This window comes from Aegilops tauschii, chromosome 5 (assembly GCF_002575655.3).
Source record: "Aegilops tauschii subsp. strangulata cultivar AL8/78 chromosome 5, Aet v6.0, whole genome shotgun sequence".
NCBI classification, from domain to species: Eukaryota; Viridiplantae; Streptophyta; class Magnoliopsida; order Poales; family Poaceae; genus Aegilops; species Aegilops tauschii.
Window position 1 is genome coordinate 189,392,790 of NC_053039.3, and position 22,341 is coordinate 189,415,130.

The window sequence follows — 22,341 nt, forward strand, 5'->3', positions numbered from 1 at the left end:
ATCTTACTTGTCCTGAACCGCCGCCGGGTCGCCCCTTTATATAGAGAGGTTAACGCCCAGCGGCTCTTAGAGTCCCGGCCGGCTTATAAACAGCGTCCGGCTCGGACTCTTAACTATTCTTGCTTTACACTACAAGTCACGCCTTACGGCGGTTTACCACTACGGGCCTTAAGCCGCCTCCGGGCCTTAAGCCCATTACTGGCCCGCCATCTTTGAGCTTGACTCTGGGCTTCATGCGATGATCGTCTCAATGTAACCCGGCCCCTCCTGGGCGGGTGACACCAGTAGTTATATCCCCAACATTAGGCCCTAGATTGATTTGAACCGGATCATGTCAATCTTCAATACCTTAAGAGAAAATCTTCCGGCTTCTGCTTGTGCGAAGGTCATAACCCGCCATGACGTCATCTTCTAGATTCTTGGTAACCCGCCGTGACGTCATCCGCCATTAATGCACGTTCCGTCCAACGTATCTCAACGGATCCTTATCTTAATAACTATCCCGAAAATCGAGGCGCCTCTGCAACTGGATAATCATGTCTTCAGCCTCCTCGTTTCTCGCGCCCACTCATCAGCCGTCCCTTATAAATAGGCCCGGCCCTCAGGTCTTCGTCACTCTCCCTTTCCATCGTCTTCCTCCTCTCGACACCCCAGAGCCCGAGCTCCGCCGCCGCCGCCGCGCATCCCGTCTGCACCAACCAAGGCCGCTGCATCGACCTGTCTTGACCAGAGAACCGCGACGCATCTCCGCTGCTCGTCAGCACCAGTAAGTCCTCGCCATCCCGTCTACTAGATCCACATTAGGGTTCGCAAGTTCTTCGGTGTTCTTCGTGGTTCCTCGCGATTCCTTCGCAGTTCTTCCACAACGGCTCCCTTTGATCCAAGAGTAAGGAACAACTTCGGCGGTAGTCGTTTCACGCCCATTTTCCATATTAGCAGACCCTTTTTGCTTGCAAAAAGACCTCATTTAGAGCTGATGAACTTCTCCGTATCAGTTTTTAGGTCTAGAAAATTTTCTTTTCTGGACGATCGCTTGATCCAAAATAATCCCTGTAATCTGTTGATAGAGGCAAAGGTGTCCCGTCTTTCGATGAGATGATGAATATCGCTTTGATGGAAGTCGACTTTGACGATCCGACTACGAACGTGCGAGGACGTCGCGCCTTAGCAATCGCTAAACCAACTCCGAGAGGTTATCGACCACGCCGGAGCACGATCAACCTGACCACGAGGGTCTGTTTCCTGCGAGCAAACGAAGAACAGGCAAGAAACTGAGATTGCAATCTGGATATTGCGAATATAAGATGAAAGCTTTATTGATCAAGGTGGGGTTCTGTGACGCCTTTGTCTGGTCGCTGAACACAAACGAAGTACGCGAAGTTGCAGCTATGGCGAACTTTTAATCTAAACAAAACCCAAAGTCTAAACGACGCCCTAAGGGCTGTATATATGGAGGAAGAGGGGGGGGGGAATTTCGTGGCCCTTGAGGAAGGGGTCCGAAACCAACCCTATCTCTTGTTTCCCCACACATACGGACTCTAAAAACAGCCTATACTTATGTATTTCGAAATTACATGGGCCTGGCCCAATAATAAGGTGACGCAGCACCTAGAATAGCCTCTGGACGAAAGTTATGAAGTAGCATCTTGTATATTTCGTCCAAGGCTTCATGCACGCATTATGGTGGCTTCAACGTCCTGAAATCATCACTTGTAACTCCGTTCTTGTTCCCCATGCGCATGCCATCATCTCCATGCTTGTTCTTGCTCCAATGTTCATCCTTCTCAAAGCTAGGCCCTTCATTTGTAAGCAAAACAAATGTATCCAATTTAGGCAGCATCATATTCTCATGAACATTAGAATCATTAGCAAGAAACGAAAGTACCTGGTAATTTAATTGGCGTGCGCGAGCTCTAGTAATTGGTCCAGTATGTATAGCAGCAGGGCCTGTGGGTGTAATAATTGTATTGATGTCCTCATCATCCTCCCCTTCTTGAAATGAAGTCGTCCTCGACGGAAGCTCATCTTCCTCACCCAAATAAGGCTTCAAATCTGCAATATTAAAAGTGGGACTAACCCCAAAATCTGCAGGCAGCTCAAGTTTATATGCATTATCATTTATTTTCTCTAACACCTTAAAAGGACCATCAGCACGTGGCATTAGCTTTGATTTGCGCAAATCAGGAAATCTATCCTTACGCAAATGTAACCAAACAAGATCTCCAGGTGCAAACACAACATGTTTTCTACCCTTATCTCCAGCAAGTTTATATTTAGCATTCATACGCTCAATGTTTTCCTTAGTTAACTCATGCATTTTTAAGATCAATTCAGCACGTTGTTTAGCATCAAAATTAACCTTCTCCGAAGATGGAAGAGGCAACAAATCAATAGGTGCACGAGGTAGGAAACCATACACAATTTCAAAAGGGCACATCTTAGTAGTAGAATGCAATGAACGATTATAAGCAAACTCAATATGAGGCAAGCAGTCTTCCCACATTTTCTTATTATTCTTCAAAACAGCCCTAAGCATAGTAGACAATGTTCTATTGACTACTTCAGTTTGTCCATCAGTTTGGGGGTGACAAGTAGTACTAAAAAGCAGTTTAGTCCCCAACTTAGCCCATAAACATCTCCAAAAGTGGCTAAGAAATTTAGTATCACGATCTGAAACAATAGTATTTGGCACACCATGCAAGCGAATAATTTCACGAAAGAACAAATCAGCAACATTAACAGCATCATCGCTTTTATGACATGGTATAAAGTGCGCCATTTTCGAGAATCTATCCACGACAACAAATATGCTATCCCTCCCCTTCTTTGTTCGAGGTAAACCTAAAACAAAGTCCATAGATATATCCTCCCAAGGAACACTAGGTACAGGCAAAGGCATATATAAACCATGAGGATTGAGTCGTGACTTAGCTTTTTGACATGTAGTGCAGCGAGCAACAAAACGCTCAACATCCCGTCTCATCTTTGGCCAAAAGAAATGTGTAGCAAGTACGTCCTCCGTCTTCTTCACGCCAAAGTGTCCCATTAATCCTCCTCCATGCGCCTCCTGCAACAACAAAAGACGAAGAGAGCTAGCTGGAATGCATAGCTTGTTAGCACGGAACACAAATCCATCATTAACGACAAACTTGTTCCAGGTTCTTCCTTCTTTACAATTCTGCAATACATCTTTAAAATCAGCATCATGCACATATTGATCTTTGATGGTCTCCAAACCAAATATTTTGAAGTCAAGTTGTGAAAGCATAGTATAGCGACGAGACAATGCATCAGCAATAACATTTTCTTTACCCTTCTTGTGTTTAATGACATAAGGGAAAGTTTCAATGAATTCAACCCATTTAGCATGTCTACGATTCAGTTTAGCTTGACTTTTAATATGTTTCAAAGATTCATGATCAGAATGTATAACAAATTCTTTGGGCCATAAATAATGTTGCCATGTTTCTAAAGTCCGAACAAGAGCATATAGTTCTTTATCATAAGTAGAATAATTCAGACTAGGCCCACTCAATTTTTCAGAAAAGTATGCAACAGGTTTGCCATCTTGTAATAACACACCTCCTAATCCAATGCCACTAGCATCACATTCAAGCTCAAAAGTCTTATTAAAATCAGGAAGTTGGAGTAAAGGAGCATGTGTCAACTTATCTTTCAATACCGTGAAGGCTTCTTCCTGTGCGGTACCCCAAACAAAAGGCACATCCTTCTTTGTAAGCTCGTTGAGAGGTGCAGCAATGGTGCTAAAATCTCTCACAAAACGCCTATAGAAACCAGCGAGTCCAAGAAAACTCCGCACTTGTGTGACCGTTTTGGGCTGCGGCCAACTCTCAATAGCTTCAATCTTGGCTTTATCAACTTCAATTCCCTGTGGAGTAACAACATAGCCAAGAAAAGATACTCGGTCGGTGCAAAAGGTGCACTTCCCAAGGTTACCAAACAAACGTGCATCACGTAGAGCAATAAAAACAGCACGTAAATGTTCCAAATGTTCTTCCAAAGATTTGCTATAAATCAGTATATCATCAAAATAGACCACCACAAATCGTCCAATGAAAGCACGTAAAACTTCGTTCATTAGTCTCATGAAAGTACTAGGTGCATTAGTTAACCCAAAAGGCATGACTAACCACTCATATAAACCAAACTTAGTTTTAAATGCAGTTTTCCATTCATCTCCCAATTTCATACGAATTTGATGGTATCCACTACGCAAATCAACTTTGGAGAATATTGTAGAGCCACTCAATTCATCAAGCATATCATCGAGCCTAGGAATAGGATGACGATAACGAATAGTAATATTATTAATGCCTCTACAATCAACACACATACGCGACGTACCATCCTTTTTAGGCACGAGTATAATAGGAACAGCACAAGGACTAAGAGATTCGCGTATATAACCTTTGTCGAGCAGCTCCTGTACTTGACGCATAATCTCCTTCGTCTCCTCTGGATTGGTACGGTATGGTGCACGGTTGGGTAGCGATGCACCGGGAATTAAGTCAATTTGATGCTCAATCCCTCGAATAGGTGGTAATCCCGGTGGCACGTCTTGTGGGAAGACGTCAGCGAACTCCTGCAAAATGTGAGTGACAGCAGGGGGCAAAGAGGAAGGCACGTCCTCGAATGAAAATAATGCCTCTTTGCACACAAAAGCATAGCAAACAGATTTGCTGAAATCTAGTTCATCAATATTAGATTTTGTGGCAAGTAAACATGCACTTTTCAATTTAATTTCAGAAACAACACTAGATGGTTTATTATTAGGTTTCATTTGTTGCTCAAATTCCTTTGCCACAATCTGATTTTCACTCTTATTTTTCTCCTGTTTTGCTTTATTAGCTCTATTAATGTCATCTTTCAAAATGGAATCAGGAGTCATAGGAAGCAAAGTAATATTTTTATCCTTATGAACAAGAGTATACTGATTGTTTCTACCATGGTGTACAGAATTTTTATCAAATTGCCATGGTCTACCTAGTAATAAGGAACATGCTTGCATGGGTACCACATCACAATCAACATAATCAGCATATGTAGAGATACTAAAATGCACACGAACAGTACGTGTTACCTTAACCTTGCCGCTGTTGTTGAACCATTGGATGTAGTAAGGATGTGGATGTGGTCTTGTGGTGAGAGATAGCTTCTCCACCATCTCCATGCTAGCCAAGTTGTTACAGCTCCCTCCATCTATGATGACGCGAACAGAACGTTCCTTCACAACTCCCTTTGTATGGAACAAATTATGCCTCTGATTTTGCTCTGCTTGTGTGACCTGCACACTCAAAACACGTTGAGCAACTAAACATTCATACCTGTCAGCATCTTCAGGAGCCATGTATTGCGTCTCATTTTCAGAATCATCTCCACCATGTTCTTCACGTGTAATAAGAGCCAAAGTCTCCTCATCATAGTCACTAGCGGACTCATACCCACCATCCTCAGTAGCAATCATGACACGCTGAGATTTGCATTCTCTCGCAAAATGTCCTCTTCCCTTACAACGACGACAAATAATATCACTTGTGTGCCCTGTCGATGCCATGGAAGAAGAAGAGCTCTGCACAGGCCCGGCAGGTGTGCTCTTGGCAGAGAGTGGTGGTTGTGCCTGCTTTCTTGTATCACGGCTGGAGGTGGCACCTGATGGAGGTGATGGTGAAGTGGAAGTAGAAGATGCACGCGGTGTCCATGATGAAGGTCGACCTGCAGAAGAGTTAGTTCGCGCCAATGGCTGTCGATCCTGCACTTCACGTTCAGCTTTACAAGCAAGATGGAATAAACGAGTGATATTATTATAATCCTTATACTCTAGAATGGTCTGAATCTCTTTATTTAATCCACCCATAAAACGTGCAAGCATAGCTTCATTCTCCTCAACAATACCACATCTAATCATGCCAGTTTGTAATTCCTGATAATATTCTTCTACAGAATTTTTTCCTTGTCTTAAACGCTGCAATTTTTGAAGTAATTCACGTTGATAATATGGTGGAACCCAACGAGTACGCATAGCAGTTTTCAAAGCAGCCCAAGTAGCTGGAACAGGATATAATCTACAATGTTCAGACCACCAAACACATGCAAAGCTAGTGAAAGCACAAACAGCAGCAGGAACACGTCTCTCCTCAGGATATTGTAAACATGTAAATCGTTGTTCAGTTTCTAACTCCCAAGTAAGATATATATCAGGAACATATCTACCCTCAAATGGTGGAATATTCAATTTCAGTTTAGGGAGATGGTCATGATCTCGTACCTGAGGTGGTGGTGCCGGCCTACCGTTGCGAATATATACCTGAGGTCGACCTGCTGGTGGTGGTGCTGGTGGCTGCACGTAGTTCTGATTTTGATCAACCTCATCCTCATAATCGCCCGCATAATCGTCATCCTCCTCAGCCGCCGCAGGAGCAGGAGCCAAAGAAGCATCAACAGTAGGGACAGCAGCACCCGAATTTTGACCAATCTCAATTGGAACGCGCTGTGCCCGTCCCACTTGATTTGGAAGGCGGCGTTGGAGATGTGGTTGTTGTAGAGGTGCGACATGTACAGCCGGTGGTGGTTGGGGAAGACGCTTTAGTAATTCAGTAAACTTGTTATCCAGCTTTGTCTCAAACGACTTCTCCACGGCATCTATCTTCTCCATAGCCTCTTCAAATCTGTTTAGCACATCTCCCACCTGGCCACTCATCATTTGCTGAAATTTATCATGCAACTCCTTGTTCGTCATGTTCGCCCAATCAGTCTCATCGGCTTGTGAACCTGCCATGGTTAGCAGCAATAGAAACACAAAAGAATATGATCCTGCAGACTACTAGAAGTGGTGGGATGGTGGTGTGTCACAAAACCTTCAAGCGAATCTCAAATTCTTACCAGTTCTTACCCAGCAGCAGGTGGTGATCGGCAACCGTTGTAGTCAAAAACTCTCAAAGCTTGGATATAGCGATTACCAGGGAGAGTCAAACGCACGATGTAGACTTATGTGGAGCTGGGAAGGCTTATAATATGGTAGCAAAATGGTAAGCAATAATCAATTCAGAGATGCAAAGTTGAATAAACGCTCAACGACGGTACTGTGCTGGTCCTAGGCTAGACCGTGCTAGAGACGCGAGCCTAGAACACTAACAAAATCACGGCGCTGCACGTAAACAAGGGAAAAGCACACTCAGGAATTTTTTTTTTCGCTCTCTTTTTTTTTTTTTTTTGCGCTCCTCTTTTTTTTTTTTTTTTGCGAAAAATCACTATAATGGCGAGTGTCTCAAAACTCTTCCCAGGTCAAACTGACAGGATGGGCACAAAATTTTTTGACTATTTTTTTTTTCGGAAATCAGGGCAGCGACGACGAAAAAGTGCGACAAAAAATCACTATGATGGCGAGTGTCTCAAAACACTACCCGGGGCCTAAAAATAGGATAGGGAAAAAATATTTTTGGTTGCCGAAATTTTGGCCTAAAAACTGCCCGGGGGTCTCCGAGTTTTTTTTTTTTCCGAGACCTACTCAGGCAAGGAAACACGAAACGGAAAATATATGGATCTCTAAAACAAACCGACTATGAAAAGAACTCGGATTGGTGGTGGATATATGGCGGTAGTATATGGCAGCGGTGGTGGTATATGGATACGGATTCAAAGCGGTGGCGGATAAGCAATGGTGGTAGATGGCAAGGCGATGATGATGGTGCGGCGGCGGCGTGACAACTTATGACCAGAACTCGAAACTCTAAAAGACTAGACTCTAAGACCAGCAACTTGACACGACGATGCAACCGCAAATTCAACAAAGCAAAAACCCTAAAAAGATTATGCAAAGGCTCAGATTGGTTCGGATATGATGAACTAACCCTAATTTTTTTTTGTGGCTTTTTCGTGGACTGTAGGTATGAAGAACAGACTCGATCTAAACTACGAAAAACTGTAAAATCTCACCGAGCAACCTGGAAATCTGATACCACTTGATAGAGGCAAAGGTGTCCCGTCTTTCGATGAGATGATGAATATCGCTTTGATGGAAGTCGACTTTGACGATCCGACTACGAACGTGCGAGGACGTCGCGCCTTAGCAATCGCTAAACCAACTCCGAGAGGTTATCGACCACGCCAGAGCACGATCAACCTGACCACGAGGGTCTGTTTCCTGCGAGCAAACGAAGAACAGGCAAGAAACTGAGATTGCAATCTGGATATTGCGAATATAAGATGAAAGCTTTATTGATCAAGGTGGGGTTCTGTGACGCCTTTGTCTGGTCGCTGAACACAAACGAAGTACGCGAAGTTGCAGCTATGGCGAACTTTTAATCTAAACAAAACCCAAAGTCTAAACGACGCCCTAAGGGCTGTATATATGGAGGAAGAGGGGGGGAATTTCGTGGCCCTTGAGGAAGGGGTCCGAAACCAACCCTATCTCTTGTTTCCCCACACATACGGACTCTAAAAACAGCCTATACTTATGTATTTCGAAATTACATGGGCCTGGCCCAATAATAAGGTGACGCAGCACCTAGAATAGCCTCTGGACGAAAGTTATGAAGTAGCATCTTGTATATTTCGTCCAAGGCTTCATGCACGCATTATGGTGGCTTCAACGTCCTGAAATCATCACTTGTAACTCCGTTCTTGTTCCCCATGCGCATGCCATCATCTCCATGCTTGTTCTTGCTCCAATGTTCATCCTTCTCAAAGCTAGGCCCTTCATTTGTAAGCAAAACAAATGTATCCAATTTAGGCAGCATCATATTCTCATGAACATTAGAATCATTAGCAAGAAACGAAAGTACCTGGTAATTTAATTGGCGTGCGCGAGCTCTAGTAATTGGTCCAGTATGTATAGCAGCAGGGCCTGTGGGTGTAATAATTGTATTGATGTCCTCATCATCTGTGAAACTTGTTTGTGCAACACTTAGGCAAAAACTGCATCTATTAACCATGGCGGGTCATATCGCCGGCTTAAAAGAAGCCATGCTTTATGAAATTTCTGGATCATTCATAATAAAATTAAATAACTTAATTGCTCATGATATCCACGGCGGCTTAAATAACCTGACACAATTAACCATATATCATTAGGCCCTTTCATAAGCCGCCATCTTGAATACTGAACTGAAATTTTCCTCCGGCTTAAATTTGAACCGGAAACTTTATTTTGTCATAGGCTTCCATCTTTCACAATGCCACCTAAGGCTCCCAAAGCACCCATCACCTGCAACTGGGTTAGATCCAACGTCACCGACAACATCTTAGCTGACTTCGTGAAATCGGGTTATCTGCCAAAGAAAGAGGTCATGTCCTATCGTGCTCCTGACCCATCAGAAGAGAGGCCTCAACCCAAGGATGGGGAAGTTGTCATTTTTATTGATCACATGAACCGGGGCTTTGCTCCTCCCGGCTCAAAATTCTTCAGAGATGTCCTGCACTTCTTTGACCTGCGACCTCAAGACATCGGACCCAATTCCGTGTCAAACATCTGCAACTTCCAAGTGTTCTGTGAGGTGTACCTCGGAGAAGAACCCAGCTTGCTGCTCTTTAGGGAGTTATTCTACCTGAACCGCCAGAATGAATGTGCCAACGGGCCTAGCTTGGAACTTGGCAGAATTTCAATCCAACGACGGAGAGATTGTCTCTTTCCTTATGCTGAGCCGCCAAGCCACCCGAAAGATTGGAACCAGACATGGTTCTACTGCCAGGACATTTCTCCGGCTGACGAGAACCCTCTGCCCGGCTTTCGCGCCCAGCGCCTGGAATCAAATCACCCCTTGCCGGACAAATTATCTCAAGCTGAACGTCAACCACTTACACCCACCATCAACAAAATCAAAGCTCTTCTGGGGAACGGCTTGAATGGTATTGATCTGGTCCGGGTCTGGGTTGCCTGGCGGGTGATTCCTTTAAGCCGCCGCCCCGGCTTGATGTGTGATTACACAGGCCAGAAAGATGATCCTCTACGACACGGCCCAGACGACTTACCTGAGGACGTCATTGATGATACAACCAAGTCGCTTCTGAACGAGAGCTTGGCAGATTGCGGGAGAGTGGGCTTAAGCCCTTTCTGCAAGACTAACCCAGCTCCAGCGGTAAACCATTAACCTGAATGCTTCTCCTTCCATTTTAACGATTTTGTCTTAACTTACTAACCTTTGTTGTATTTTACAGGCTAATGATAAATTCTGGAAGGTCAAGTATGACCACGAAGCTGCCAAGAAAGCCAGGAAAGTTAAAAAAGCTGCCAGGAAAGCCGCTCCCCTTAAGAAGGGGAGTAAACCTAGCGCCTCGGACCTGCTTCGTCTGGAAGACACCTCCGAGTCAGAGGTAGCTCTTGACTCTTTAGGCTCCTTTTTAAACCATCTTATTGACACGGATTATCAGCAAGAGGACACTAGAACAAGTCATGAAGTGAATGAAGAGGTAACTATAATTTCATCCGACTCCGAGCCTTTGTCGAGACGGAAAGTTCGAAGAGTAACCCGGAAAGTAAGATTTTCACATCCTTTAGCTTATCAAGATCCTCAATTTCTTTTGAAGCGACAGATTTATGAGAGCCGGAGGCAGACCCGGACTAGCAAAGACGCAGACCTCTCCTCCGGCTTACCCGAAGCGACAAGGAAGCGCCGGACTGAGGTTATCTCCGACTTATATCCTTTTCATCCTTTGGCGGGCGTCACTCGTCAACCACTCAATTCTTCTGATTCAAACTACCAGGGAACTTCACCTTCCTCCGGTGACTCAATGCAGTCTAGCTTGCCGGCCTTCAAGACCGCACCCGAGTAATGATGATCAGCTTACTTTGTGCTTATCTTACTCATGTTTTTGCACTAACTCTTTGACTTTCAGTGTACAAGTAAAGCCCAGCAAGAGGGCTAAGAAAAATAAGCCGGCCGAAGAGCCGGTCCTGACTGAACCTGAGGCTTCTGCTCATGAGCCGCCAACTGCACCAGCTCCTGAAACCACCACTGCTCCATCTGATGAACAAGTCATGGAAGGTTCCGATAACCCGGAGATCCCCAGCCCGGCTCATCCAGATGATTCGGACGTTGTAATCACCCGAACAGAGTTTGTCGAACCAGGAAGACCCACCGTGTTAGCTAGATGCTCTGCCAAGGAAGAGCTTCTAGAACGCCGCAGGGCCAGGATGGACATCACTGACTATGCCAATCTGAGCATTGGAGATATTGTCTCTGGCTATGTTAATCAAGTGCACAACAGCCGGGACCTGGAAATTGACATGGTGAAGCAAATACAGCAAAAATCTGAGGTATGACTCTCTTGCTTACTCCATAGTTATCCTTACCATGCCAGCCCCCAAGTCTATGACTTATGATAAAATATGTTGTAGACTTAATACCGGCTTAATAATTACCGCAAGAAACCGGCTTACCTGGTCACACTCAAGGGCCGGCTTAAACAGTCATAGTTGACCCGGTTCTTTCCTTACTTTAATCAAGTAGTTGAGCAACTGTACACATTAGCCCCCAAGTGCCAAGTACCTTTGCCTGCAAAGTGCTTGGGACTTATTTTCATGAACCGGCACTGTAAATAGAGCTTTTCAGCATACATTAGCCCCCAAGTGCCAAGTGTCTTTGCTTGCAAAGTGCTTGGGACTTAATGTTGCATTATAATCACCCTAACTGTAACCCGGAATTTGTACAGGCCGCCTGTAAGAAATTTGAATCAGAAATCTCTGATCTAAGGAACCGCCTGAATACCCAGGAAAGTGAGACCCAAAAGGCCAATTCCAAATTTGAATTCAGTGTATCTGCACAAGAGAAACTGAAGAAAAAGTTTGAAGCAGAAAGAAAAGCCTGGGCGGATGAGAAGACTGCCTTGCTCAGCCGGGCCGAACAAGCGGAGGCCGCTCTTACTGAAAGAACCGCCGAACTTTCCGGCTTAAAACGCCATGTATCTCAGATGGCCTCCGCAATCTTCGGTAAGTTACTCTGTAAGTTTCTAACTAGTTTACTTCGTTCATTTCCCATAAGTATCACCATTGCCATCAGCTCACCTGACTTTGTCATGCAGGCCCCAGGAGCTCCAATCTTAATCAAAATGTGCTGACCAAATTGAAGGCGGTTTATACTTTGGTAGAGCAACTGTACACCGGGTCACAGCATGCCTTAGCCGTTGTGGCTCTGTCAAATGAGGTTCCCACTCACCTGGCAGATGTACTCAGGCGGCTTGCCGTACTTCCTCAATGCTTCCAAGAGTTGAGACGGGCTTCTGCAAGAGCCGGAGCTATAGCCGCTCTGAGCCGGGCCAAGGCGTTTCTACCGGAGCTAGACCCGGCCGACATCGCTCTTGGATACCCCAGCTTGAAGGAAGATGGCACCCCCTTTGACCAGAAAGACTTCGCCGCCTGTGTGAAGAGCGTGCGCCCGGTGGCCACCTTGATTGGTAATGATACAGACCTTACCAAGTATCAACCGGGCTATGACGCGGAGAATCAGAGGATCCCAACACCACGCTATGAAGCAGTCAACCTGATTCCTCTGACTCGTAAGCATACCTTCGCCCCTGAAGTTGACCCGGCCGGGTTAATTGATGATGAGGCTCAATTTGAAGCCTTGAGTGGCATTGACTGGAAATCATCAACCTTCCAGGTCATGGACACAGCCGGAGGAGCGGAGAGGGATGACCCGGAAACCTCAGGCCAACAACGCCCTTGATCTCGCAGGTGGCTCATATGATGTCTTAAAAGACGATGCCTCACCTTTCAGACTCGGGGAGTCATGTAATAGAGTAGGACGAACGCTTAATTTTGTCGTGCCATCGTGCACGTGTGTAGTGCTTAACTCCATTTAAACTGCTCTTTTATATTCTTTCGGGTTATGTTTGACCCTCTGCTTTCCTAAAGTTTAAATAGCTGTCTTTAATTGTCCTGCGAGCCTTCAAATACACTTCCGGTTTATGTAGCCCGAATAATGAGGTTGAGAACTCCGGCTCACCAGCACTTATAATACTTATTATGTGCCATCAACATTATTAATCAAGGTTAAGCCGGTGGAATTAGAACCACCCTTGAATACTTTTGATATGATCAAAAGAACTTGTTTGCAACAAAAAGATGTCAAAAATCTGGAGGCTTCTGATTCGAATACGACCAGAGAACCGTTCCAAAGGGGTTAAGCTAAGATTCGAATACGATCATATAGCCCCCAGTGGCTTTGGCGTTGCCGATCAAGAGGGTACCGACAGCTATGTTCTCTTTGGTTCGAATACGACCCATGTTTGAACAGGAAGCCCCCAAATGACCTTGAGAGTTGTTTAACGACGCTGATTCGACTACGATCCACGTCGGTTCCCAAAGGGGGTTGAGCTATGATTCAAATATGATCAAGAAAAACTCCCAATGAGCTCGGCAATATGCCAATCAAGTGGGTATCGACAGCTATGTTCTCTTTGGTTCGGATACGACCTATGTTTGAACAGGAAGCCCCCAAGTGATCATATTTTTAACGGCTAGATTCGAATACGATCATAAGCCGGATCAACCTCCAAGTGACCATGTAATGTTGCAATGAAAATAACAATGACACATTTACCTTTGGAGGAAAAAGGGACAGAGGCCCTGCTTTATTATTTATCACAATATATACATGGCTATAGAAATATATACATTATGAGAGCCAGTGGCTCAAGTGTAATAAGGCCGAAGCTGAGCTATGTTCCACGGCCGGCGGGTCTCCTCCTCCGACTTACGTGAATCTTTGTGCTCCCGAACATCGATAAGGTAGTATGACCCGTTGTGCAAGTTCTTGCTGACCACAAAGGGCCCTTCCCAAGGCGGGGATAACTTGTGTGCGTCTGTTTGATCCTGGATGAGCCGGAGCACCAGATCACCTTCCTGAAAGACCCTGGACTTAACCCGGCGGCTGTGATAGCGGCGCAGGTCTTGTTGGTAAATCGCCGAGCGAGCTGCTGCTACGTCGCGTTGTTCTTCCAACAAGTCAAGAGCATCTTGACGCGCCTGCTCATTATCCGCCTCGACATAAGCCGCCACTCGAGGCGAGTCATGACGGATGTCGCTAGGGAGGACCGCCTCCGCTCCATAAACCATGAAGAAAGGCGTATAACCCGTAGACCTGTTAGGAGTAGTATTGATGCTCCATAACACGGAGGGTAACTCCTTCACCCAACAACCCGGCGTCCGTTGCAAAGGGACCAAAAGCCGGGGCTTGATGCCCTTCAAGATTTCCTGATTGGCTCTCTCAGCTTGACCATTGGATTGAGGGTGAGCCACTGATGAAACATCAAGCCGAATATGCTCTCGTTGACAAAACTCCTCCATGGCGCCTTTAGACAGATTGGTACCATTGTCAGTTATAATGCTGTGTGGAAAACCAAAGCGAAATATCACCTTTTTCATGAACTGAACCGCCGTGGCTGCGTCACACTTACTAACGGGCTCTGCCTGAACCCACTTTGTGAACTTGTCAACCGCCACCAAGAGGTGGGTCTTCTTATCCTTGGACCTTTTGAAAGGCCCAACCATATCAAGCCCCCAGACTGCAAACGGCCAAGTGATTGGAATCATCCTCAACTCTTGAGCCGGCACGTGAGCACGTCTTGAGAACTTCTGACAACCGTCACATTTACTGACTAAGTCCTCTGCGTCAGCATGAGCCGTCAGCCAATAAAAACCATGACGAAAAGCCTTGGCCACAAGGGATTTTGAGTCGGCATGATGGCCACAATCCCCCTCGTGAATCTCACGTAAAATTGCTTGACCTTCCTCAGAGGAAACACAGCGCTGAAAAGTTCCAGTGACACTGCGATGATGCAACTCGCCATTGATAATTATCATTGACTTAGACCGCCGGGTTATTTGTCTGGCCAAAGTTTCATCCTCAGGCAATTCTCCCCGGGTCATGTAAGCTAAGTATGGCACTGTCCAATCTGGGATAACATGGAGAGCCGCCACCAACTGTGCTTCTGGGTCAGGAACAGCCAAGTCTTCCTCTGTAGGCGACTTGACAGAAGGGTTATGTAGAATATCCAAGAAAGTATTAGGCAGCACCGGCTTTCGCTGAGAGCCCAGCCGGCTTAATGCATCAGCCGCCTCATTCTTTCTGCGATCGATGTGCTCTACTTGGTAACCCTGAAAGTGTCCAGCAATGACATCAACTTCGCGGCGGTAAGCCGCCATGAGGGGATCCTTGGAATCCCACTTGCCTGATACTTGTTGGGCCACTAAATCTGAGTCGCCAAAGCACCTTACCCGGCTTAAGCTCATCTCCTTAGCCATCCGAAGACCATGGAGCAAGGCCTCGTACTCAGCTGCATTGTTAGTACAGGGAAACATCAACCGTAGTACATAACGAAATTTGTCACCTCGAGGGGAAGCTAACACAACTCCAGCCCCCGAGCCCTCCAATTGCCTGGACCCGTCAAAGTGAATAGTCCAGTATGTATTATCCGGTTTCTCTTCAGGCACCTGCAGCTCTGTCCAATCGTTGATGAAATCCACCAATGCTTGAGATTTGATAGCAGTTCGTGGCACGTATTTTAGACCATGAGGCCCAAGTTCTATAGCCCACTTAGCAACTCTTCCTGTGGCTTCTCTATTTTGGATGATATCTCCTAGGGGAGCAGAACTGACCACAGTGATAGGGTGGCCCTGGAAATAATGCTTAAGCTTCCGGCTTGCCATGAACACCCCATAAACAAGCTTCTGCCAATGTGGATACCATTGCTTGGACTCAATGAGCACTTCGCTGACGTAGTAAATCGGCCGCTGAACCGGATGCTCTTTACCCGCCTCCTTACGCTCCACCACCACAACTACACTGACGGCTCGTGTATTAGCGGCGACATACAGCAATAAAGGCTCCTTGTCGACAGGAGCAGCAAGGACTGGCGGCTCAGCTAGTTGTTTTTTCAAATCCTCAAAAGCAGCATTAGCAGCATCATTCCAGACAAAGTCATCTGTTTTCTTCATCATCTGATACAGTGGCATGGCCTTTTCATCCAACCGGCTTATAAACCGACTCAAAGCAGCGATGCGACCCGCCAAACGCTGGATGTCATTTATGCACGCCGGCTTAGCCAGAGAGGTGATTGCCTTGATCTTCTCCGGGTTAGCCTCAATGCCTCTGTGAGAAACCAGAAAACCCAAGAGCTTGCCTGCAGGAACACCAAAGACACACTTGGCCGGGTTAAGCATCATCTTGTAGACCCGGAGATTATCAAAGGTCTCTCTCAGATCATCTATCAAGGTCTCCTTCTTTCTGGATTTGACCACGATATCATCCACATAAGCATGAACGTTGCGCCCAATCTGATTATGAAGACAATTCTGCACGCAACGCTGGTAAGTCGCCTGTGCACTCTTGAGCCCAAAAGGCATAGACACATAACAGAAGGCTCCAAAAGGAGTAATGAACGCCGTCTTCTCTTGGTCCTTAACAGCCATTTTGATCTGATGGTAACCAGAATACGCATCCAAAAAACTCAAACGCTCACAACCCGCCGTAGCATCAATAATTTGATCAATACGAGGGAGAGCAAAAGGATCAGCCAGACAAGCCTTGTTTAAATCCGTATAATCCACGCACATACGCCAGGTGCCGTTCTTCTTGAGCACGAGCACCGGGTTAGCTAACCATTCTGGATGAAAGACTTCAACGATAAACCCGGCCGCCAAGAGCCGGGCTACTTCCTCACCAATGGCTTTCCGCCTCTCCTCATTAAACCGCCGGAGGAATTGCCTGACTGGCTTAAATTTCGGATCAATATTGAGAGTGTGCTCAGCGAGTTCTCTTGGTACACCCGGCATGTCAGAAGGTTTCCATGCAAAGATGTCCCTGTTCTCACGGATGAACTCGATGAGCGCGCCTTCCTATTTCGGATCCAGATTGGCACTGATGCTGAACTGCTTAGATGAGTCACCTGGAACAAAGTCAACAAGTTTAGTCTCATCAGCTGACTTAAATTTCATTGCCGGCTCATGATCCGTGGTTGGCTTTTTGAAAGACGTCATATCTGCCGGGTCAACATTATCCTTGTAAAACTTCAATTCCTCTGTCGCACAAACAGATTCAGCGTAAGCAGCGTCACCTTCCTCACACTCCAAGGCTATCTTTCGGCTGCCATGAACCGTAATAGTCCCATTGTGACCCGGCATCTTGAGCTGCAAATACACGTAACACGGCCGTGCCATGAACTTGGCGTAAGCCGGCCGCCCAAATAAAGCATGGTACGGGCTTCTTATTTTAACCACCTCAAAGGTTAGTTTTTCCGCCCTGTAGTTGTACTCATCTCCGAAGGCTACTTCCAGCTCGATCTTACCGACTGGATACGCCGACTTACCGGGCACCACCCCATGAAAAGCAGTATTGGACTGGCTGAGGTTTTTATCAGTTAATCCCATACGACGGAAGGTCTCATAATAGAGGATGTTGATGTTGCTGCCTCCGTCCATGAGCACTTTAGTGAATTTATACCCCCCAACCTGAGGAGCCACCACCAAGGCCAGGCGACCAGGATTATCAACCCGGGGAGGATGATCTTCCCTATTCCATACAATAGGCTGCTCAGACCATCTTAAATAGCGGGGAACTGCCGGCTCAACAGCGTTTACAGCCCTCTTATGAAGCTTCTGGTCTCGCTTGCACAGACTGGTAGTGAACACATGATACTGTCCACCATTGAGCTGCTTTGGATTGGTCTGGTATCCCCCCTGCTGCTGTTGCTGATTACCCTGGCCAGATTGCTGATTAAAACCCCCTTGAAAATTCTGAGAATTGGAATTTGATCCGCCGCCCGGGCCATGAAAGCCGCCGCCCGGCTCATTGTTGCCATTAAAAGCGTTGGAATTTTTGAAGGCCTTCATGATTGCGCAGTCTTTCCATAGATGAGTGGCCGGCTTCTCCCTAGAGTCGTGCCTTGGACAAGGTTCATTCAACAACTGCTCAAGCGTCGGGCCTGACCCGCCGGCTCGGGGAGGTGGTCTCCCCTTGCGTCGGTGGTTGTTACCCTGCGCATTGGCGTTGGCCACAAACTCCATACTGCCATCAGCCTTACGTTTGTTACCTCCCTGGTTCGCCGGGTTATGCTGAGGGCCCTTGCCATTGCCGTTCTTCTTTCCCTTCCCTGTCCTTTCATCATCCGACGGGGGATCCTTGGTACTATCAGAGTCGACGTACTTGACCAGAGCCGCCATCAGCGTACCCATATCATTGCAATCGCGCTTGAGCCGCCCGAGCTTCATCTTCAGGGGCGCAAAACGACAATTTTGCTCCAACATAAAAACTGCAGAGCCGGCATCCATCTTATCAGACGAATGTATTATCTCTTTGACTCGGTGAACCCAATGGGTTGTAGACTCGCCCTCCTGCTGCTTGCAGTTAGTCAAATCCACAATTGACATAGACTGCCTACATGTATCTTTGAAGTTTTGGATGAACCGGGCTTTTAACTCTGCCCATGACCCGATAGAATTAGGCGGCAGTCCTTTCAACCAAGTGCGGGCGGTCCCATCCAACATCATGGTGAAGTATTTGGCCATTGCCGCTTCGCTGACCTCTAGCAACTCCATAGCCATCTCGTAGCTCTCGATCCATGCTCCGGGTTGTAAATCAGCCGTATAATTAGGTACCTTCCTAGGTCCTTTGAAATCCTTGGGCAGACGTTCATTACGGAGAGCCGGCACCAGACAAGGGACACCTCCGGTCCTCGTAGGTACACCCGCCTCAATAGAAGCCGTCGGATAAACCGGAAGGGGCTGGTAAGCCGTCAACTGAGGCGCCTGCTCCGCCTCTTGCCGTGCTCTGTCTTGGTCTGCCGCGTTAAAGGCCCCATTATGAGTCGGGCCGTGGCCAGCTGGCAAGTCACGGCGCCGGACGTTGCTTGAGCCGGTCGCTGAAACCATGTGTTTGCTATAACTTGGGCTCCGGCCTGGACGAGGGGTTGAATGAATCCTGTCACGGCTATATGAATATGCCTCCTGTTGCGCCAGAGCCGTCTGAAGAAGTTCTCTGACCCGGCGGGTTTCGACCGCCGTTGGAGAATCGCCCTCGATTGGAAGAGCCGTCAGTCGCGCCGCCGCGGCGACCATGTTTTCCAACGGGTTGGCATAATGACCCGGTGGTATTGGCACGTACTGAGGCGGGGTAGTGTTCACATGGGGAGGCCCCATCACTTGCGGCTGAATCGGCGTTCCAGCCCTGGGTGTCGTGATCTCTGGCGGGTTACTGGGCCCTGCACCAGGCGTGTTGAAAAGGTTTCGAGGATCGTAAACCGGAGGGAGTCGAGATTGGGCCTTCTGATGCCTCCTTCTCATGATCTCATTGGACGCGTTCTGATCCATCGTGAGCCGGAAAGACTGCGCCTGAATCAGCTGAGTCTGGGCGTCGAGAGCCGCCCGCTCTGCAGCCATCCTGACCCCTTCCGCTGCCAGATCTTCCTTGGCTCTGGCTATATCCAGCTTTAACTGTGCCACCTCCGCATCATGTTGAGCTTGATCCGCTGGGACGACCGTAGCGGTTAACAGGGTTGTCATCTTATCTGTGAGATCCATTAGCACCTGAGCCGGCGAGTGCGCAAGGACCCCTGCCCCAGCGGCGGGGTTTTGAACAGGTTGTGCGCCGGCCATGAAGATTCCAACCCGGCTGGGCGGCTCAAAGGGGTCCGGAATACTGTCGCCATCGGAACAACCCCTGAGCCTGCCATCTTGAAGTTGATATAACGAGTTGGTCTCGTCTGTGGATGACTCGCCGTCAGAGCGAGCGGCCGTCTCATCGCCAGATCCAGATCCTTCAGAGAGTCCTCCATGGACGCATCCCACGAAAGCACGCTTCAAGGCAGGCAGAGTCCGGGCGGGTCTTGCACGCTGAGCCGTCTCGATGAGGTCGGCGCAGAGGTCCGACTCAGGGCCCGGCTCGCCAATCTTGCCAATGAAAACATGGATTCCGTCGAAGGGGACCCGGTACCCGTACTCGATTGAGCCGGCGTCGGGGCCCCAGCTTGCATCGTTGATGTAGAGCTTGCCGCGACGACTCTTGGTCATCCGGCCCACAGCGTATCCCTTGAGCCCTTCGAAGTTGCCCTTCAAGAACTCAAATCCACCGTGCGCTGGCCCCACGGTGGGCGCCAACTGTCGTGGAATTGTCACGGCAGATGTCCTCGAGCAAGGACTTAGTCGTGGAGCCATCGCCTCTAGGAAGCTTAAAGGGGTTAAACGGGACAAAGGACACGAAGATTATACTGGTTCGGCCCCTTACGTTGAAGGTAAAAGCCTACTTCCAGTTGAGGTGGTATTACTTAGGGTTTCGATGACCAGGAGCTAAACCGCTCTGCTTGGCTATCGATCTGATCTTACTTGTCCTGAACCGCCGCCGGGTCGCCCCTTTATATAGAGAGGTTAACGCCCAGCGGCTCTCAGAGTCCCGGCCGGCTTATAAACAGCGTCCGGCTCGGACTCTTAACTATTCTTGCCTTACACTACAAGTCACGCCTTACGGCGGTACCACTACGGGCCTTAAGCCGCCTCCGGGCCTTAAGCCCATTACTGGCCCGCCATCTTTGAGCTTGACTCTGGGCTTCATGCGATGATCGTCTCAATGTAACCCGGCCCCTCCTGGGCAGGTGACACCAGTAGTTATATCCCCAACAGTGACCGAATGTTGTTCGGAGTCCCGGGTGAGATCACGGACATGACGAGGAGCTCCGGAATGGTCCGGAGGTAAAGATTGATATATATAGGATGATATGGTTCGGCCAAGGGGTGAAGCCCACGGGGCTTTAGGTCGGTGCAAAAGGAGTTTTTCGGAGGCCAGGGGGCCAAACGCTGGAGACCCTGGCGTCTGGCCCTGGGACAGACGCTGAGGCCCATGGCGTCTGGGCCAGACGCCAAGGACCGTGGCGTTTGGTCCTGGAAGTCCGAGAAGGACTCTTCCTTGCGGGCAAAACCAACTCTGAGGAGGCTTTTACTCCAAGTTTCGACCCGAGGGCTCAACATATAAATAGAGGGGCAGGGCTAGCACCTGGAACACATCAAGAATCACCAAGTCGTGTGCCGGCAACCACGTCCCCTCTAGTTTATCCTCCGTCATAGTTTCCATTGTGCTTGGCGAAGCCCTGCGGAGATTGGTCTTCACCAACACCGTCACCACACCGTCATGCTGCCGGAACTCATCTACTACGTCGCCCGTCTTGCTGGATCAATAAGGCGAGGACGTCACCGAGCTGAACATGTGCTGAACGCGGAGGTGCCGTATGTTCGGTACTTGATCGGGACGGATCATGAAGGTGTACGACTACATCAACCGTGTTGATAAACGCTTCCGCTTGCGATCTTCAAGGATACGAAGATGCTGTCCCCCTCTCGTTGCTATGCATCTCCTAGATAGATCTTGCGTGAGCGTAGGAAAATTTTGAAATTGCATGCTACGTTTCACAACAGTTCATTGCCAAAAGCCACTTCCAAGGCTATCTTACCCACTAGGTATGCCGACTTACCAGGCACCACCCCATGAAAAACTATAGAGGACGGCTTAAGATCTTTGTCAGTCAAATTCATCCGGCGAAAAGTATCATAATAAAGGATATTGATACTCCTCCTCCGTCCATAAGCACCTTAGTGAACTTGTAACCTCCAACCTGAGGAGCTACCACCAAAGCCAGCTGATCCGGGTTGTCAATCCGGGGCGGGTGATCCTCACGGCTCCATACAATTGGCTGTTGTGACCATCGTAAGTATCGAGGGACCGCCGGCTCAACTGCGCTTGCCGCTCGTTTATGAACCTTCTGATCTCGCTTGCACAGGCTTGTAGTGAAAACATGATATTGGCCACTATTCAGCTGCTTTGGATTACTCTGATACCCTGACTGTTGTTCCTGGTTACCCTGACCGGGGTGCTGACAATAACCGCCTTGATTGCCCTAACCCTGATATCCATAATTTGAGCCGCCACCTCCAAAGCCGGGCCCATGTGAGCCGGATCCTGGCACGCCGTGCGGGCCATTATTGTTATTGTGGTCCTGAGGAAAACCAGAGCTCTTATATTCCTTCATGATGAAACAATCTTTCCACATGTGAGTCGGCAGTCTATCTGGATAACTATGCTTCGGGCAAGGCTGGTTCAACATCGCCTCAAGGTTGAACTTCGACCCTCCCAAACTAGGTAGTGGCTTTCCCTTAGGACGTTGACCGTTGTTCTGTGTATTGGTATTGGCCACAAAATCTGACCTGCCGTCAGGCTGCTTGTGCTTACCGTTACCACTCTGTTTATGCCCTACCATGTTTGGTTGCTGCACTTTTCCATTGTCGTTCTTCTTTCCCTTGTTACACTTCTCATCAGACCCAGGGTCTTTAGTATTCTCGGAGTC